Source organism: Mustela erminea, chromosome 8, assembly GCF_009829155.1.
Source record: "Mustela erminea isolate mMusErm1 chromosome 8, mMusErm1.Pri, whole genome shotgun sequence".
In the NCBI taxonomy this organism is placed as follows: Eukaryota; Metazoa; Chordata; class Mammalia; order Carnivora; family Mustelidae; genus Mustela; species Mustela erminea.
Genome location: NC_045621.1, coordinates 89287601 through 89304809, shown reverse-complemented (window position 1 = coordinate 89304809; position 17209 = coordinate 89287601). Strand labels below are relative to the sequence as shown.

At 34.5% G+C, this 17209-nt stretch overlaps 1 protein-coding gene across 4 annotated transcripts in view; it reads right to left on the bottom strand.

Annotated features, from left to right (window-relative positions):
• Window positions 1-17209, bottom strand: part of LRP1B (LDL receptor related protein 1B) — a 1969831-nt gene that overhangs the window by 648527 nt on the left and 1304095 nt on the right. The window lies entirely within an intron of this gene.

Sequence of the window (17209 nt, the reverse complement as noted above, 5' to 3'; positions counted from 1 at the left end):
AATTTCTTTTAATCCAACATTCATAAGAAACTTGAAACTTTTAGGCTTATATATATATTGATTAAAATAAGGTATAAATATGTTTTTATTCCTTGGATCTTTCCACATTTGATTCTGATTAAAGAACACAGAATTATTTGAATTCCAAGACAGATGGGGGTTTTCTATCTTAGTGGAACTTCAGCTGACAATCTAAACCACGGAAACATCAACAAAGGAATAGCTAAGAGTTGATTAAATGAGTTCTGCTACTCTTAACCCATCACACACCTACAGCTACGTAAAGGAAAGAGATCCAATAATAAAGGATTTCTTTGAAGAGAGTTACGGTCTTAGAGTGCACTCCCCATAAGAGAGTAGATGATGGCTTTCTCCACAGTCTGACATTTACTAAAATTACATTATCAATTTGGAAATGTGCTAATTACTATTGGACATACTAAGATGAGTTAGACATGAATTTTGCTTGATGAATATACATTTTGTGGGAAGGGACTCAGGTTTACAATTTCCCCCCATTTCCATGTTAGTACAATTCCTTTGGGCTTTCTTTTAGGAAAATTTGTTTTCCTATTTTAAGTCTAAGTACCATCATCTCTTTCCATGGTGATTGGCTCAAAAGGTGGATGTGAGATCTAAATCAGGCTAATGGGTCTCCAAACTTCTAGAGAATATTTCAAGCTAAGGGTAAAGAGTGTCTTTTCTTCTAAGATCACAGATGTCTAAGCCTAGTAATGCCAGTGTCTATACCCTTACAGTTTGCATAAGTCTACTTGTGATATTAGTAGAAGAGAAAAAAGACACAGAGAAGGAAGCAGCAATGGTCTGGGGAGGTTCAAGTCCCCAGGCTAAGGATGTTCAAATCCGCAGTTGTAATTATCCCTTAGTTCCTTCCTTCATATTCCCTATACATTTCACACACTTCATATATGTAAGTCAATGCATTTAACTCCAACTCAGTTTGAACTTATTTTTTGTCAACTGCACTCAGTTTTACTCTTCTTCCTAATCTTTATCCCTCAGAGAGGTCTTTCCTGGTCAGTTTCCCAATAAAGACCATTTTTTTATTATTTTATATCTCCAAAACCTATTTTTTTCTCTTTTAAGTGTGTGTGTGTGTGTGTGTGTGTGTGTGTGTGTGTGTGTATTTATAAATACATATAAAATTTATTTATTTATTTATTTTAAATATATATATTTATTTATTTGACAGACAGAGATCACAAGTAGGCAGAGAAAGAGGAGGAAGCAGGCTCCATGCTGAGCAGAGAGCCTGATGTGGGGCTTGAACCCAGGACCCTGGAATCATGACCTGAGCTGAAGGCAGAGGCTTTAACCCACTGAGCCACCCATGCGCCCCTGAAGTATATTTTAAAATCTCTATTTGTTTGACATCTATCTTCCTCACTGGTTTATATATTTTATTAAAACAGGGATCTTGGGGCACCTGGGTGGCTCAGTGAGTTAAGCCTCTGCCTTCGGCTCAGGTCATGGTCTCAGTGTCTTGGGATCGAGCCCCGCATCAGGCTTTCTGCTCAGCAGAGAGCCTGCTTCTCTCTCTCTCTCTCTCTCTCTGCCTGCCTCTCTGCCTACTTGTGATCTCTCTGTCAAATAAATAAATAAAATCTTAAAACAAAAACAAACAAAAACAAGGATCTTGTTTGTTTAGTCCATTATGATGGGTCTAATATCAAACACCAGGAAGGACACAATTCATACCAGGTCTTAGATTTAGAACAGTGTTAACCTAGGCTGCCTGCTGTTGGTGTAGGGAAATTACTAGTCTGCCCCCACCTCCACCAACTGAGCATGAATCTACTTCAGTGAGTTCTGCCTAGAACATTAAGTAAATGTGTTTTCAATGAACAGATGTGAAACTGATTCCATCTTAAGCAACCAGCTTATAGTTATCATGGGACAGAGCCCAACAATGATCAGTAGAGCCACCTACTTTACCTGAAGCTGAAAGCATAGTTTAAGTAAGTCCAACCAAGGCCACAAGGACTAATCTGAAGGCCTGAGATCTTGTGAACAATAATTAAGTATATTGTTGTGATCTTACAGGTCTTGTGGTAATTTATTGCACAGTATTATGGTTTTTACTGCACAACATTACTGTGACAGTAGCTAACTGATATAAAATACTAAACATGTATTAAACAACTAGTGCCAAACAGCTCCCAATAGAACAAATACTCATAAAATTTTAAACCCAGAATTTAGTGTTTTTGAAGTATAGAAAATGGTTCTATTGGATGTACAGTTATTTAAAAGGGAGAATACTTAATTATTAGGTATTAGGATTAGGATGCCTTGTGCAAATCAGTTCTATGAAACAACTGCTTACCTTTGAAAATTTCTTTATCTTTATAGTATATATATATATAGTATATCTTTAGTGTAAAATGGAGTTAATGATAACCTCCTTTAAATTTAACTTAAATTGTTGTTACCAGATTCCAACTAAATAATGCAGATACATTTGTTTAATAATCTCAAAATCATCACAGTGAATATAAATATGGAGGTAACTGTGAGGTAGTCAAAAAGTAATAGATTTGAAGTCACAAAATGAGGATTTAAAACAGAGCCCTTCTAGTAATTGGCTGTGTACATTTGAAACTTTCTGATCCTCAATACTTTTTTATTTATAAAATATGTAACATACTGAGTTATCAGGATAATTGATAATTAAAAGTGTGGATACTTAATATCTCAATAAATATTTAACTATTATTATAAATCTTAAATTTCAAAGATTTCCCAAAGGAATAAGCAAAAGAGATATTGCATAAGAGAAAAGGCTGGAATGATAATACACCAAAAGGGAGTTGAATATTTCTTAGCATGTGCCAAAGCTGGTGACATTTCAGTTCTGAAGAGCTTCCCCATCCTTTGGCTTATAGTTTGCCCTTAGTTAAGTAGTAAATTAAAAGTACAGCGGCTACTTGCTAGAGAAATTTATATTTAATAGTTACTAAGGGACATAGAGTTTCAAAATTGCAAAGCAATGATGTGCTGCCTCTTCCTTAGAAAATCACACCAGAAAAAGGAAACAATTAAAAAAAAAAAAGAAAGAAGGAAAAGAAATGCCAACTTCCACTTCCACTAATACTGGAAGACATCCGTTAAAAAAACACCACAATGTTAGAGGATGCACTGATGAATGTCTTCAAAATATGGACAGTTTCTGAAAGAGGATGCCTGTAGCTGCAGCTGTTAAAAAAAAAAAAAAAATCCTGGCAGAGCACAATCTCAAAGGAGGTAGCATAACTAAAGGGAAAATCCCATAATTATTTTTTGGAAAAAGAGGATGGGAATAATAGCTTGGTCTCAAAAACTTCTCGGCCTATCAGCACCCTAAAGACTGATGAGAATCTGAATGAAGAAACAAACATGCATGTAATACATTAAGTGAAAGGAGCCAGGTTCAAAACTCTATAGAGGTGGGATGACTGGATGGCTAAGTTGGTTAAGCATATGCCTTCAGCTCAGATTATGATCCCAGTCTTGCATCTGGCTCCTTGCTCAGCAGGGACCCTGCTTCTCCCTCTGCCTGTTTCTCTCTCTATCTCTCTTTAACAACTAATTAAAACCCTAAAAGAAAAAAAAGAAAGTCTACAGATGAAATGATTCCATTGCTATGACATCTTGGAAAAGGCAAAACAATAGAGACAGAAAACAGAACAATGGATGCCAGAGGCAAGGGGTGGAAAAGGGATTGATCACAGATTGTTAGACAAAAATCGCTATCTTCCTACAAAAAACCAACAACCAAGAAGACAAAATGGAAACAGAACAAAACAAAACAAAGAAAGAACAAATACATACTAGCAACAACAATGAAAAAGGATAAGAAATTTCGGAATAAAATTATTAAGAAATATACAAAGATTATGCAAATAAAATTTAAAACACCACTGAGAGAAATAAAGACTTCAATAAGTGGAAAGGCATGTAATATTATTAGATAGAAAAAAAAAAGAAAAAATAATGTCCCAAAGAACTTACTTCTGCCTGAATTAATTTATAAATTTCCTGTGATGAATAAAAATGACAAATACTTTTCTTTAAAAATAATACTAGGTAACTCTAAAGATTACATTAAAAAAGTGTGACTAGGGAGTCAAGATGGTGGGGGAGTATCATACTGAGATGACATCAGGTCGCAGGAGTTCAGCTAGATAGTTATCAAACCACTCTGAACACCTATACACCCGACAGGAGATTGAAAAGAAGAAGAGCAGCAATTCTAGAAACAGAAAATCAACCACTTCCTAAAAGGTAGGACATGCAGAGAAATGAAGCCAAAGTTAGGGGAAGATAGACTACAGGTAGGAGGGACCAGTAAAATTAGAACTTTTAGAAGTCTGCTCCACTGAGGGACATCACTCCAGAGACTAAGCAGGGGTGGAGCCCTCACTGGGACACTGTGGTCTCAGGTGCCACAGGGTCACAGAAGGATCAGGGGTGTCTGAGTGTAGCAGAGCTCACAGGTTTCAGAGTGGGGAAGCCGACTACAGAGACGGAGCTGAGCAATAAGCTCTTAGCTTGGGGTTACCTTAAACTGTGATCCATGGCACAGTCAGACCGCTGCTCTTTGAGCAGGGACCTCACAAGTGGCAGATCTGGGGAGATTCACCTTCATCCGCCAGAAAAGCAGAGCAGCAGGAATCTGCTGGGTTTGGAGACTCCAAACAGGGCTGTGTGCCAGAGACACAAGTGCCTGGTCACAGGCCAGGTGAGCTAGGAGCACAGCCCTCCGGGAGGAGACCAGGGAGGCAGGAGTGACTGAGTGCTTTTCTCAAGGGTGCACTGAGGAGTGGGATCCCAAGCTCTTGGCTCCTCTGGGCCAGAGATTGGAAATCTGCCATTTTCATTCTTGTCTTCCAGAGCTCTACAGAAAGCATTCAGGGAACAAAAGCTCCCAAGAGCGATCATGAGCAGATTACTTAGCCCAGCCCTGGCAAGGGCAGTGCAATTCTGCCTCGGGCAAAGACATTTGAGAATCACAACAGGTCCCTCCCCCAGAAGATCAGCAATAATATCCAGCCAAGACCAATCTCACTGATGAAGGAGAACAGCAGAAACCCAGAGGAGGGTAAAGCAAAGCATGGAATTTCAAGTCTTTCTTACCATGATCCTTTAGTCTTGCAAAGTTAATTAATTTTTTTAATTTTATTTTTTCTTATTCTAATTTTTTAACTTTTCTCTTTCCTCTTTTAACAATTTTTAACTAGATTATCTTAACAATACCTTTCCAAAAAAAAAATCCTTTTAAACCTTGATTATTATAGTCATATTTTATCCTTCATTGTATTTAACTTTATTTTTTGTATTCATAAAGGGTTTTTCCTTCTAAAAATTTATGGGATACAATTTCTCCTAATAGATCAAAATATACCCTAAATCTATCACAGGGCTTTTTTCTAGTTTCCAGCCTGACCAAATTATCTCCACTTTATTTTTCTTTCTTTTTCCATATCAATTCTTTTTTTAGAACTTTTTAAAATTTTCATCTTTACAGTCATATTCCATCCCTTCATCATGTTTACCCTTATTTTTCTATATGTGTTAGGTATTTTTTTTCTTTAAAATTTTGGGAGGTAGTTTCTTCTAAGAGACCAAAATACCACCCAAAGTCAAGTGGGTGGCTCTGTTCTATTCACAAGGCTAATTTATACACATATATTTTTAAATTTTTAAAAAATTTTTTAAAGCTTATTTTTACCCTTGTTCTTTTCTCCCCCCAATTTGGGAGTCTCTTCTGATTTGAATAGTGTACATTCATTTGGGATCTTTGCCATTCTTTAAGTGTCTTATTCTCTCATTCATATATTCTTATCTGGACAAAAAGACAAGGCGGAAAAACTCACCACAAAAAAACAGTACAAGAGGCAGTACCAACAGCTAGGGACCTAATCAATACAGACATTGGTAATATGTCAGATCCAGAGCTCAGAATGACAATTCTCAAGGTGCTGGCTGCATTTGCAAAAGGCATGGAAGATATTAAGGAAATGCTGTCTGGAGAAATAAGAGCCCTAAATAAAAGAACTAAAATCTAACCAAGCTGAAATCAAAAAAAGCTATTAATGAGGTGCAATAAAAAAACGGAGGGTCTTACTGATAGGATAAATAAGGCAGAAGAGAGAAATAGTGATATAGAAGACCAAATGACAGAGAATAAAGGTGAGCAAAAGAGAGACAAACAACCACTGGACCACAAGGGGAGAATTAGAGAGATAAGTGATACCATAAGAGGAAACAATCTTAGGACAATTGGGATTGGGGTGCCTGGGTGGCTCAATGGGTTAAAGCCTCTGCCTTCGGCTCAGGTTATGATCTCAGAGTCCTGGTGTCGAGCCCCACATCAGGCTCTCTACTCAGCAGGGAGCCTGCTTCCTCCTCTCTCTCTGCCTGCCTCTCTGCCTACTTGTAATCTCTTTCTGTCAAATAAATAAATAAAATCTTGAAAATTTTTTTTTCTAAAAAAAAAACAAAAACAAACAAACAAACAACAACAACAAAAAACAAACAAACAACAATTGGGATTCCAGAAGAAGAAGAAAGAGACAGGGCAAAAGGTATATTGGAGTGAAGTATTGTAGAGAATTTCCCAAATATGGCAAAAGGAACAAGCATCAAAATCCAGGAGGCACAGAGAATCTCCCTCAAAATCAATAAGAATATGTCCACACCCTGTAATCTAATAGTAAAACTTACAAGTCTTAGTGACAAAGTGAAAATCCTGAAAGCAGCCCGGGATAAGAAGTCTGTAATGTAAAATGTTAAAAATATCAGATTGGCAGCAGACCTATCCATAGAGCCCTGGCAGGCCAGAAAGAACTGGCGTAATATATTCAGAGCACTAAATGAGAAAAACATGCAGCCAAGAATACTATATCCAGCTAGGCTATCATTGAAAATAAAAGGAGAGATAAAAAGCTTCCAGGACAAACAAAAACTAAACAAATATGTAAACACCAAACCAGCCCTACAGGAAATATTGAAAGGGGTCCTCTAAGCAAAGAGAGAGCCTAAAAGTAGTAGACCAGAAATGAACAGAGAAAATATACAGTAACAGCCACCTTAAAGTTAATACTAAATTCCTATCTCTCAATAGTTACCCTAAATGTAAATGGGCTAAATGCCCCCAAAAAGACAAAAATACTAATTAAAACCACAGAAGGTTATCAGAATGGATTAAAAAAAAAAGACCCATTAATATGCTGTCTACAAGAAACTCATTTTAGATCCAAAGACACCTCCAGATTTAAAGTGAGAGGGTGGAGAACAATTTACCATGCTAAAGGACATCAAAATAATGCTGAGGTGGCAATCCTTATATCAGATAAATTAGATCTTAAGACAAAAACTATAATAATAGATGAGAAAGGACACCAAATCATATTCAAAGGGTCTGTCCAGCAAGAAGATCTAACAATTTTAAATATGTCCCTAAAATGGGAGCAGCCAAGTATATAAGCCAATTAATAACAAAATCAAAGAAACACATCAACAATAATACAATAATAGTAGGGGACTTGAACACTCCGTCACTGAAATGGACAGATCATCCAAGAAAAGATCAACAAGGAAATAAAGGCCTTAAATGACACACTAGACCAAATGGACATCACAGACATATTCAGAAAACTCCATCAAAAAGTAACAGAATCCACATTCTTCTCCAGTGCACATGGAACATTCTCCAGAAAAGATCACATCCTGGGTCACAAATCATGTCTCAACTGGTACCAAAATATTAGGACCATTCCCTAATATGTTCAGACCACAATCCTCTGAAGCTAGACTCAATCACAAGAGGAAAGTTGGAAAGAACCCAAATACATGGAGGCTAAAGAGCACCATACTGAAGAAGGAATGAGTCAACCAGGAAATTAAACAAGAATTGAAAAAAATTTATGGAAACAAATCGTAATGAAAACACGATGGTTCAAAATCTGTGGGAGACAGCAAAGGCAGTCTTGAGAGAAAAATATATAGCAATAAAAGCCTTTCTCAAGAAACAGGAACAGTCAAGTACAAAACCTAACCCCACATCTAAAGGAGCTGGAGAAAGAAGAGCAAAGAAAGCCTAAACCCAGCAAGAGAAGAGAAATAATAAAGATCAGAACAGAAATCAATGAAATAGAAACAACAACAAAAACCACAGTAGAATAAATCAAGGAAACTAGGAGCTGGTTCTTTGAAAGAATTAATAAGATTGATAAACCCCTGGCCAGATTTATCAAAAAGAAAAGAGAAAGGACCCAAATTAATAAAATCATGAATGAAATAGGACAGATTACAGCCAACACCAAAAAAATACAAGCAATTATAAGAACATACTATGAGCAACTCTATGCCAACAGATTTGACAATCTGGAAGAAATGGATGCATTCCTAGAGACATAAAAACTGAACCAGGAAGACACAGAAAACCTGAACAGACCCATAACTGGCAAGGAGATTGAAGCAGGCATCAAAAATCTCCTAAGAAACAAGAGCCCAGAGCCAAACGGTTTCACAGGGGAAGTCTACTGAACATTAAAAGAATTAATACCTATTCTCTTGAAACTGTTCTAAAAAGTAGAAATGGAAGGAAAACTTCCAAACTCATTTTATGAGGCCAGCATTACCTTGATCCCAAAACCAAAGACCATACAAAAAAGGAGAAATACAGACCAATATCCGTGATAAACACAGATGCAAAAATTCTCACCACAATACCAGCCAAGAGGATACAAAAGTACATTAAAAGGATTATTCACCGCAATCAAGTGGGATTTATTCCTGGGCTGCAAGGCTGGTTCAACATCCGTAAACCAATCAATGTGATACAATATATTAATAAAAGAAAGAACAAGAATCATGTAATACTCTCAATAGATTCTGAAAAAGCATTTGACAAAGTATAGCATCCTTTCTTGATCAAAACTCTTCGAAGTGTAGGCATAGAGGGTACATACCTCAATATCACCAAAGCAATCTATGAAAAACCCACAGTGAATATCATTTTCAATGGGGAAAAACTGAGATCTTTTCAACTGAGGTTAGGAACATGGCAAGGATGTCCATTATCACCACTGCTATTCAACATGGTACTGGAAGTACTAGTCTCAGCAATCAGACAACAAAAAGAAATAAAAGGCATCCAAATTGGCAAAGAATAAGTCGAAATATCACTCCTTGCATATGATATGATACTTTATGTGAAAAAACAAAACTTGTACAGGAGCTTGTACAGGAATTCAGTAAAATGTCAGGATATTAAATCAATGCACAGAAATCAGTTGCATTTCAATACACCAACAAGACAGAAGAAAGAGAGATTAAGAAGTCAATCCCATTTACCTTCCTGAAGATCAAAAGTTTTTGCACAGCAAAGGAAATAGTCAACAAAACCAAAAGACAATTGACAGAATGGGAGAAAATATTTGCAAACAACATATCAGATAAAGAGCTAGTATCCAAAATCCATAAAGAATTTATCAAACTCAACACCCAAAGAACAAATAATCCAATCAAGAAATGGGCAGAGGACATGAACAGACATTTCTGCAAAGATGACATCCAGATGGCCAACAGACACAGGAAAAAGTGCTCCACATCACTTGGCATCAGGGAAATACAAATCAAAACCACAATGAGATACCAACTCACACCAGTCAGAATGGCTGAAATTAGCACGTCAGGAAATGACAGATGCTGGCAAGGATGCAGAGAAAGGGAAACCCTTCTACACTGTTGGTGGGAATGCAAGCTGGTGTAACCACTCTGGAAAACAGCATGGAGGTTCCTCAAAAAGTTGAAAATAGAGCTATCCTACGACCAAGCAATCACACTACTGGGTATTTACCCTAAAGATGCAAATATTGTGATCTGAAGGGGCACATGCACCCAAATGTTTATAGCAGCAATGTCCATAATAGCCAGACTTGTGGAAAGAACCTAGATGTCCATCAACAAATGAGTGGAGAGAAGATGTGGTATCCGTATATACAATGGAATACTATGCAACCATCAAAAGAAATGCAATCTTGCCATTTGCAGTGATGTGGATGGAACTAGAGGGTATTATGCTGAGCTACATAAGTCAATCAGAGAAAGATAATTATCATATGATCTCCCTGATAAGAGGAATTTGAGAGGCAGAATGGGATTTTAGGGGGTAGGGAAAGTAAAAATGAAACAAGACGCTCTTGGTAGGGAGACAAACCATATGAAACTCTTAATCTCACAAAACAAACTGAGGGTTACCAGGGGTAGGGAGGTAGGGAGAGGGTTATTGGGTTATGGAGAAGGTATGTGCTATGGTGAGTGCTGTGAAGTGTGTAAGCCTGATGATTAACAGACCTGTAATCCTGGGGCTAATAATACATTACATGTTAATTTAAAAGAAAAAAGTGTGACTAACCAAGATATTTCTAGGGGAATATAAAATAATGTCTAATAATAGATATTAAGATATATTACAGTATTTATAAAATAAATAATTTGGAATGAAGTATTTTAGTGACACCTCAGTGGCCCAATTGGTTGAATACCCAATTCTTGATTTCAGCTCAGAGTTGTGGGGTCCAGAATCACAGTAGGTAATGTGCTCATCATAGAGACTGCTTGAGATTCTTTCTCTCCCTCTCACTCTGTCTTTCCCCCTACTCATGCTCTCAATAAATAAATAAGTAAATAAATAAACAAATAAATAAAATCTTTAAAAAAAGTTAATATCAGTACTGACCAGTACTAAACTATAGAGCTAATAAACATGACAGCTTTAGGGTATCTGGAAAAGAAATTAAGTTAGAAAATTTCCTGACTTAATTAAAAAAATAATTTCTAAATAGCTTAATAAGTTTAATGTAATAAATGAAAGTATGAAAGTCTTGGAAGTAAACATAGAGTAATTATTTTTAGAACTCTAGAATGAAAATAGCCTTTGTCCATTTGACACAAAGCATAGAAGAACAAAAGAAAAAAATGATTTTTAATATATATTGAAAAATTGTAGGAGGAAAAAGACAGGTAACAAACTGCATAACATTTGCAATATAATAATTCCTATCATTATAATTAATGTGATTGATACAGATGTATGAATATTGAATAATTTCAAATATTTTGTAAGTTGAAAATGGCAAGATATAAATAGCACACAATCTATGCTACTATTTAAAACAAAAATCAGAATATTTTTCTAGACCTATAAGAAGGTTTAGCATAGAATACTTCTTGAAGGTTTAATGAGGGAATGTTTTTACCTCTGCTATGGGAACTGGTGACTGGTGTTCAGAAGTGGGGGAGAAAACTTTCACTTTATTTGCCATTGATACAATTTTTTAGCACTACCATATGTTTTTATAATAAGATTAACAATTTTAAGAATAAAAACTCAAGCTAACAATAGAAGGAATTATCATTTCCTGCTTCATAGAAACACTCATAAATAAAATAAAAATTGTTTGGGCATGACATACATGCTGAGGAAGGTAATTCAGTATGAAAACACTAGCATGTTTTGTTTTTTCCTCCCCTTTCAGGAGAATTCATATTTCCACTACAGCAATATTTACGAGATCATTTACTGTTCTCACTTTCATGCTCTATTTGAGAATGTATACTCTCTTAAACTAAAAATTACTGACTTGTTACATCTGAAAGTAGAAGGGAATTCTACAACAGAAGACCTGGATTCTACTCTTGTCTCTGCTACAAATAAAGAAAAGTCATTAAAACTATACAGGTCTTGTCTTAACTTTTAAAATAAAATACTTTAGTGCTATATGATTTAAAGTTTCAACCGTGAAGAGTCTTGAATTATTAATTATATTGTTAATGAAGCAATATTAATGCTCACCAAAATAGGCTTTAAGGCAAATGGTTTTTGTAGAAATTAAAAGGTCTCTACCATATGGTAAGACAACAGATAAAAGGAGATAAAACTCTTAAAATGGTGTGTGGTTTCATAATATAGGCTGAAAATATATAAGGCAAAATCTGACAGAATTAAATGGAGAAATTGATAAATCCATAATCATATTGTGAGATATTTAATTACAACAAAATTATAATAACAAGATGATTAAAATAAAAAACTAAACAAAAATCTAATCTAGGGGCATGTAGGTGACTCAGAAGGTTAAGCCTCTGCCTTCAGCTTGGGTCATGATCTCGGGGTCCTGGAATTGAGACCCGCACTAGGCTTTCTGCTTAGCAGGGAGCCTGCTTTCCCCTCTCTCTTTGCCTGCCTTTCTGCCTACTTGTGATCTCTGTCAAGTAAATTAATCTAAAAAATCTTTAAAAAAAAATCTAAGTCTACCAGAAGTATATAGAAATCTGTACATTAAGAATCAATTATAAAGACTGTTAAGCTCCTCATATGCATTAGCTCTAAAAATAATCACTAAGCATTTTTATTGACCAACAGGACCTCAATCAGGAATTGAAAAATAAAGAAAGATATTATGGCAGCAAATGTATAGATTAAGAAGCATGAACAATTAAAATTAATGAAATAGAGAATTTGTAACTGAATGGTGAAACAAGGATCCAAAAATCGTCTCCTTCATAAGAACAGTGAAATCTCTGGCAAAATCTTGAAAATCACTTTTTCTGAACTCCAGAAATTCAACAAAGTCTAATAACAATTCAATGACTGTTTACTCAAGAAAAACTGTTGAATATCAGTATTATGTGGTGTTTTAATATGTACCAAACCCATTCCCCCATCCTTAGCTTTATCATAGATTTAAAAACAAATGGTCCCCAAGTCCCCAGAGGGGGCAGATGGGTTTGGAGCTCCCCCAAAAGCCCAAACTCTAGACAACTGTTCAACAGGGGAAGAATGGCCTTTTCAAGAAAATGTGCTGGGTGAACTGGATTTCCACATTCCAAAGAAACTTTATACCATATATAAAAATTAATTCAAAATGTATCATAGACCTAAATATAAGAACCAAAATAACACAATGATTAGAAGAATACTTAGTTACCCTAGATTAGGCCAAGACTCTGAATAGTCATTTCACCAAAGAGCCTATAAAAATGACCAATAAGCATAGGAGAAGATGCTTAACATCATTAGTCATCAGGGAAACACAAATCAAGCACAAGATACCACTTCATACCCCCTAGAATGACTATAATAAAAAGACAAACAATACCAACTGATGGCAAAATTGTGTAGAAATTGGAGCCCTCAGGCACCACTGGCAGAAATTTAAAATGACACAGCCACTTTGGCAAACACTTTGGCAGTTCCTCAAAATGTTAAACACTGAATTACCATATGAGCCAGAAATTCCACTTTTATTTGTATACACAGGAGAAATAAAAATGCATGTCCACACAAAAGCTTACACATGAATATTCATAACATAATTCATATAATCAAAGAATAAAAATTCAAATGCTTGTCAACAGATGAATGGATGAAAGAGATGGCATATCAATACAATAAATATATTATTCAGGAACAAAAATAAGTTAAATACTGATATATGGTAAAACATGAATGAATCCTGAAATCAGGCCACATGAAAGAAACCAGTCACTACAGACCACGTACTATATTATTCCATTGTTAAGAAATGTCCAGACTAGGCAATTCTACAGGGACAGAAAATAAATTAGAGGTTACCGTTGATGAAGTAGGGCTTGATGGGGAGTGTATGTATTGAAAATATGGAGTTTGTTTGGGGGAGGGATTAAAATGTTCTAAAATTAGAGAGTCATAATGGTTGCACTACTCTGTAAATATACTACAAACCACAGAATTGTGCACTTTGAAAGAATAAATTTTATGGTATATACATTGCAAATCATCTGTTTTAAAAAAGGAAATATGGTAATGAGTGTGGAAACTTGTAGAGAAGAAAAAACTGTACAAACACAATTTTTAATTAATTGTTCCCTAAAAATCATAATTTTTACTTCAATCTGATTAATCTGTATAACTATACTCAGTTTGTTAGCTCTGAAAACTATTTCATCTATACAGGGAAAAAATAGAGTATACTGATATTTTAACTTTTTAAAAAATTTCTCCTCTGTGTATGGTAGTTGGATTAAATGGAGAATTCATCTTTTAAAAATTAATAAAATAATATATAGATTCAAGGATCCAGAAAAAAAATAACTCTAATAATTTAGGAAGAATAAAATAAATATAATTACAGAAATTGATAAAATAGAGAAAAATATTATCAAAAAAATTGGAAGCCACTTGCTTGAAAGATGAATAAAATAAAGATAAACCTACAGAAGAACAAATACATATACATATGTATGCATATATATGTACAAATGAATAATAGGAAGGATGAAAATAGGAAAGTACTTATGAAAGATAAGCATATTCTTCAATACCTATTTTCACTGTTTTCCTATTTGCCTATTTGATACAAAATATTAAAAAATAAGAGTGACATGCATTTTAATAATAAATTTGAAAATAGGTAAAATATGCCATTTTCTAGACAAATATTTTACCAAAATTAACTTGAAAAGAAATAGAAAATCTGAACAGATCTATAATATAAACTGAGTGGTAAAATTGTGCCCTCTAATCAAGTATAGAAGAGAAAAAAAAAATCCACAAATAATGAGGTAATTGCAGAAATTGAGTGTTAAGAAAATTTTATACCAATTAAAACAACAAGACCAAAAAGTATTGTCTTGGGCAACTACTTAGAAGTCTGAACATTACTAAATTAGCAAACACTTAAAGAGTGCTTCGTATACAGGATTATTCTTAAATATTTTAGAGAACTCCATTTATGTAATCCTCACAAAGTCCTATGAAGTGGGTGATATTTTCAGCCCCACTTTGCACAGGAAGAAAGAGAGGCACAGAGAAGTTATGTAATTAATATGCCAGAGACACACAGCTAGTAAGTGGAGGAACATGGATTTGCCCTGTTATTCTGTCTAGTGTTAACAATGATTTGGAGACTGAGGACCTCTTATAACAGGTGACAGTAGTGTATATCTGTACAGCTGCTTTGGATATCCTATTGACAATGATAGACATAACATGTGCAACTGAAGAATGCATAGGCACTTAAACATGTGCTTTGACTTGTGCACATTTCCACAAGTAGACATCATAAGAGGTTTCACTACAACATAGTTTGATGTAGCAAAACCTGGAAACAATGTCAATGACCATTAATAGGAGAAGATTAACAAAACTACAATATTTTTATATAGCAGAATGTCATAGAGCATTTAAAAGGAATAAACAGAACCATATAAATACTATGGATGTATCTCAAAATCATATTTGTGATAAGAAAAATCCAACTAACTCCTGCTGGATATATATTATATATGAATTTGTAAATTTAGGAACACAAAAATTATATCTTGTGTAAGAACACAAATTATGACCAAACAGAAATACCGATTTCACAAAAGTAGCTACCTCTGGGGATGGAAAAATGGATGACAGAGACCTCAAAGTTATCTAATGTTCCGTCGCTTTCAGAAAATTATTTATATCATGAACAGCATGAATAAATTGGATAAATTTTCAATATACTAAAATATTAGCTGTGAATACACTATTCTTCAGTATGTTTGAAAGAATTCATAAAGTGGAAGGTGATTAAAACCTATGTTTTTTCTTTTTTTTTTCAAGATTTTATTATTTATTTATTTATAAGATTATCTATTTATTTATTTGAGAGAGAGAGAGAGAGCGCACAAGAGGGGGAAAGTCAGAGGGATAGCAGACTCCCTGAAGAGCAAGCAGGAAACCCAATGTGGGACTCAATCCTGGGACTCCAGGATCATGACCTAAGCTGACGGCAGTGGCGTAACCAACTGAGCCACCCAGGCACCCTAAGATTTTATTTTTAAGTAATCTCTACTCCCAACGTGAGGATCAAAGTCACAATCCCAAGATCAAGAGCTGCATGTTTCACTGACTGAAACAGCCCAGTACCCCAAAATCATATCTCATTTACTCTGAACAGTGACTGTTACATTGACTCTTTTATTAAAACTGCCCAAAGGCTTTTCAAGTTCTTATATTTACTATAGTCATTTTGTGTAGAGAATATAGTTGATAAATGTTTACTCGATTACACATGACTATAATAAACCTGTTCACCAAAATAAAAAATCAAAGTATAGATATTTAAATCGTTTCTATTTGAACTCTGAGTCTTGATAACTTCTCCAAATGCCTCTACTTTTAATATTTCTGTTAGTTTACCAAATTATTGTTTCTCTTTTGAGAAAATAAAAGAGTTGTAATGAATAATCTAATATGTTACTGGGAAATCATGAAGACTAGATTTCAAAATTCCAAGTCCTTACATTGTTTTTTCCCTTTAATAATAAAAATATAAAACAAAATCTGTATTAAAATATTTGGTGATAAAACACAATGAAGTATTTTCTCATGTGTTTCAATTTTGATATAAATATAATATCTTCTTTTGGGGCAAATTCAATTTGGAATGAATATTAGCAAAATAAGTAGTCCTTCATTTTTGTAGTCTACTAACTTTTTTCTCAGTATGCTAGCTCTTAGTCATTTATTCAGTCTCATAAATGACTGAATTATACAGCTCAAACCACCAAATGAGACTCAATATGGAAGAGGCTTAAAGTTCTTCCACTTTCCCATGAGAAGACATATGTATGAAACAAAGATTACAATTACAGTTTTTAAAGTGAAGAAATTTATTTTTATAAATGTAGCACATCATAAATAGCTTTTCAAAAACCCTCAAAGGTCTGCTATCTGCAATTCTTTTTTCTTTGATTTTCTTTTAATCTACTACAGATTTGCACAATAATTGTTACATGACAGTATATGAAAGCAGTAGATGACTTGTCTAAGAAAGAGTTCCTCTCTAGTCCTTTTGGGTTAATTGTTATGATGACTCTACAACTAGCAATTCTATATGAATAGCTCCTGATTCTTTATCATACATATAATGTCTTCAAACAGAAATTGATATTATAATTACAATGTTTTCTCTCCTGCAATTTCAGTTCTTTTCTTTTTTTTTGTTCTCATATTTAATAATTTATTTGAATTTCTTTGTCCCTATCAATAGATACATTTCTTCTATAGACTAGCAACTTAGAAAGTGGTAAATGGTCTATTGTTTACTCTGGTTCAATATGTATCATTGCTTCCTTTTCCCCATTCCTTCAGCTATAGCTATGTTGGGAATGAATGATAGTG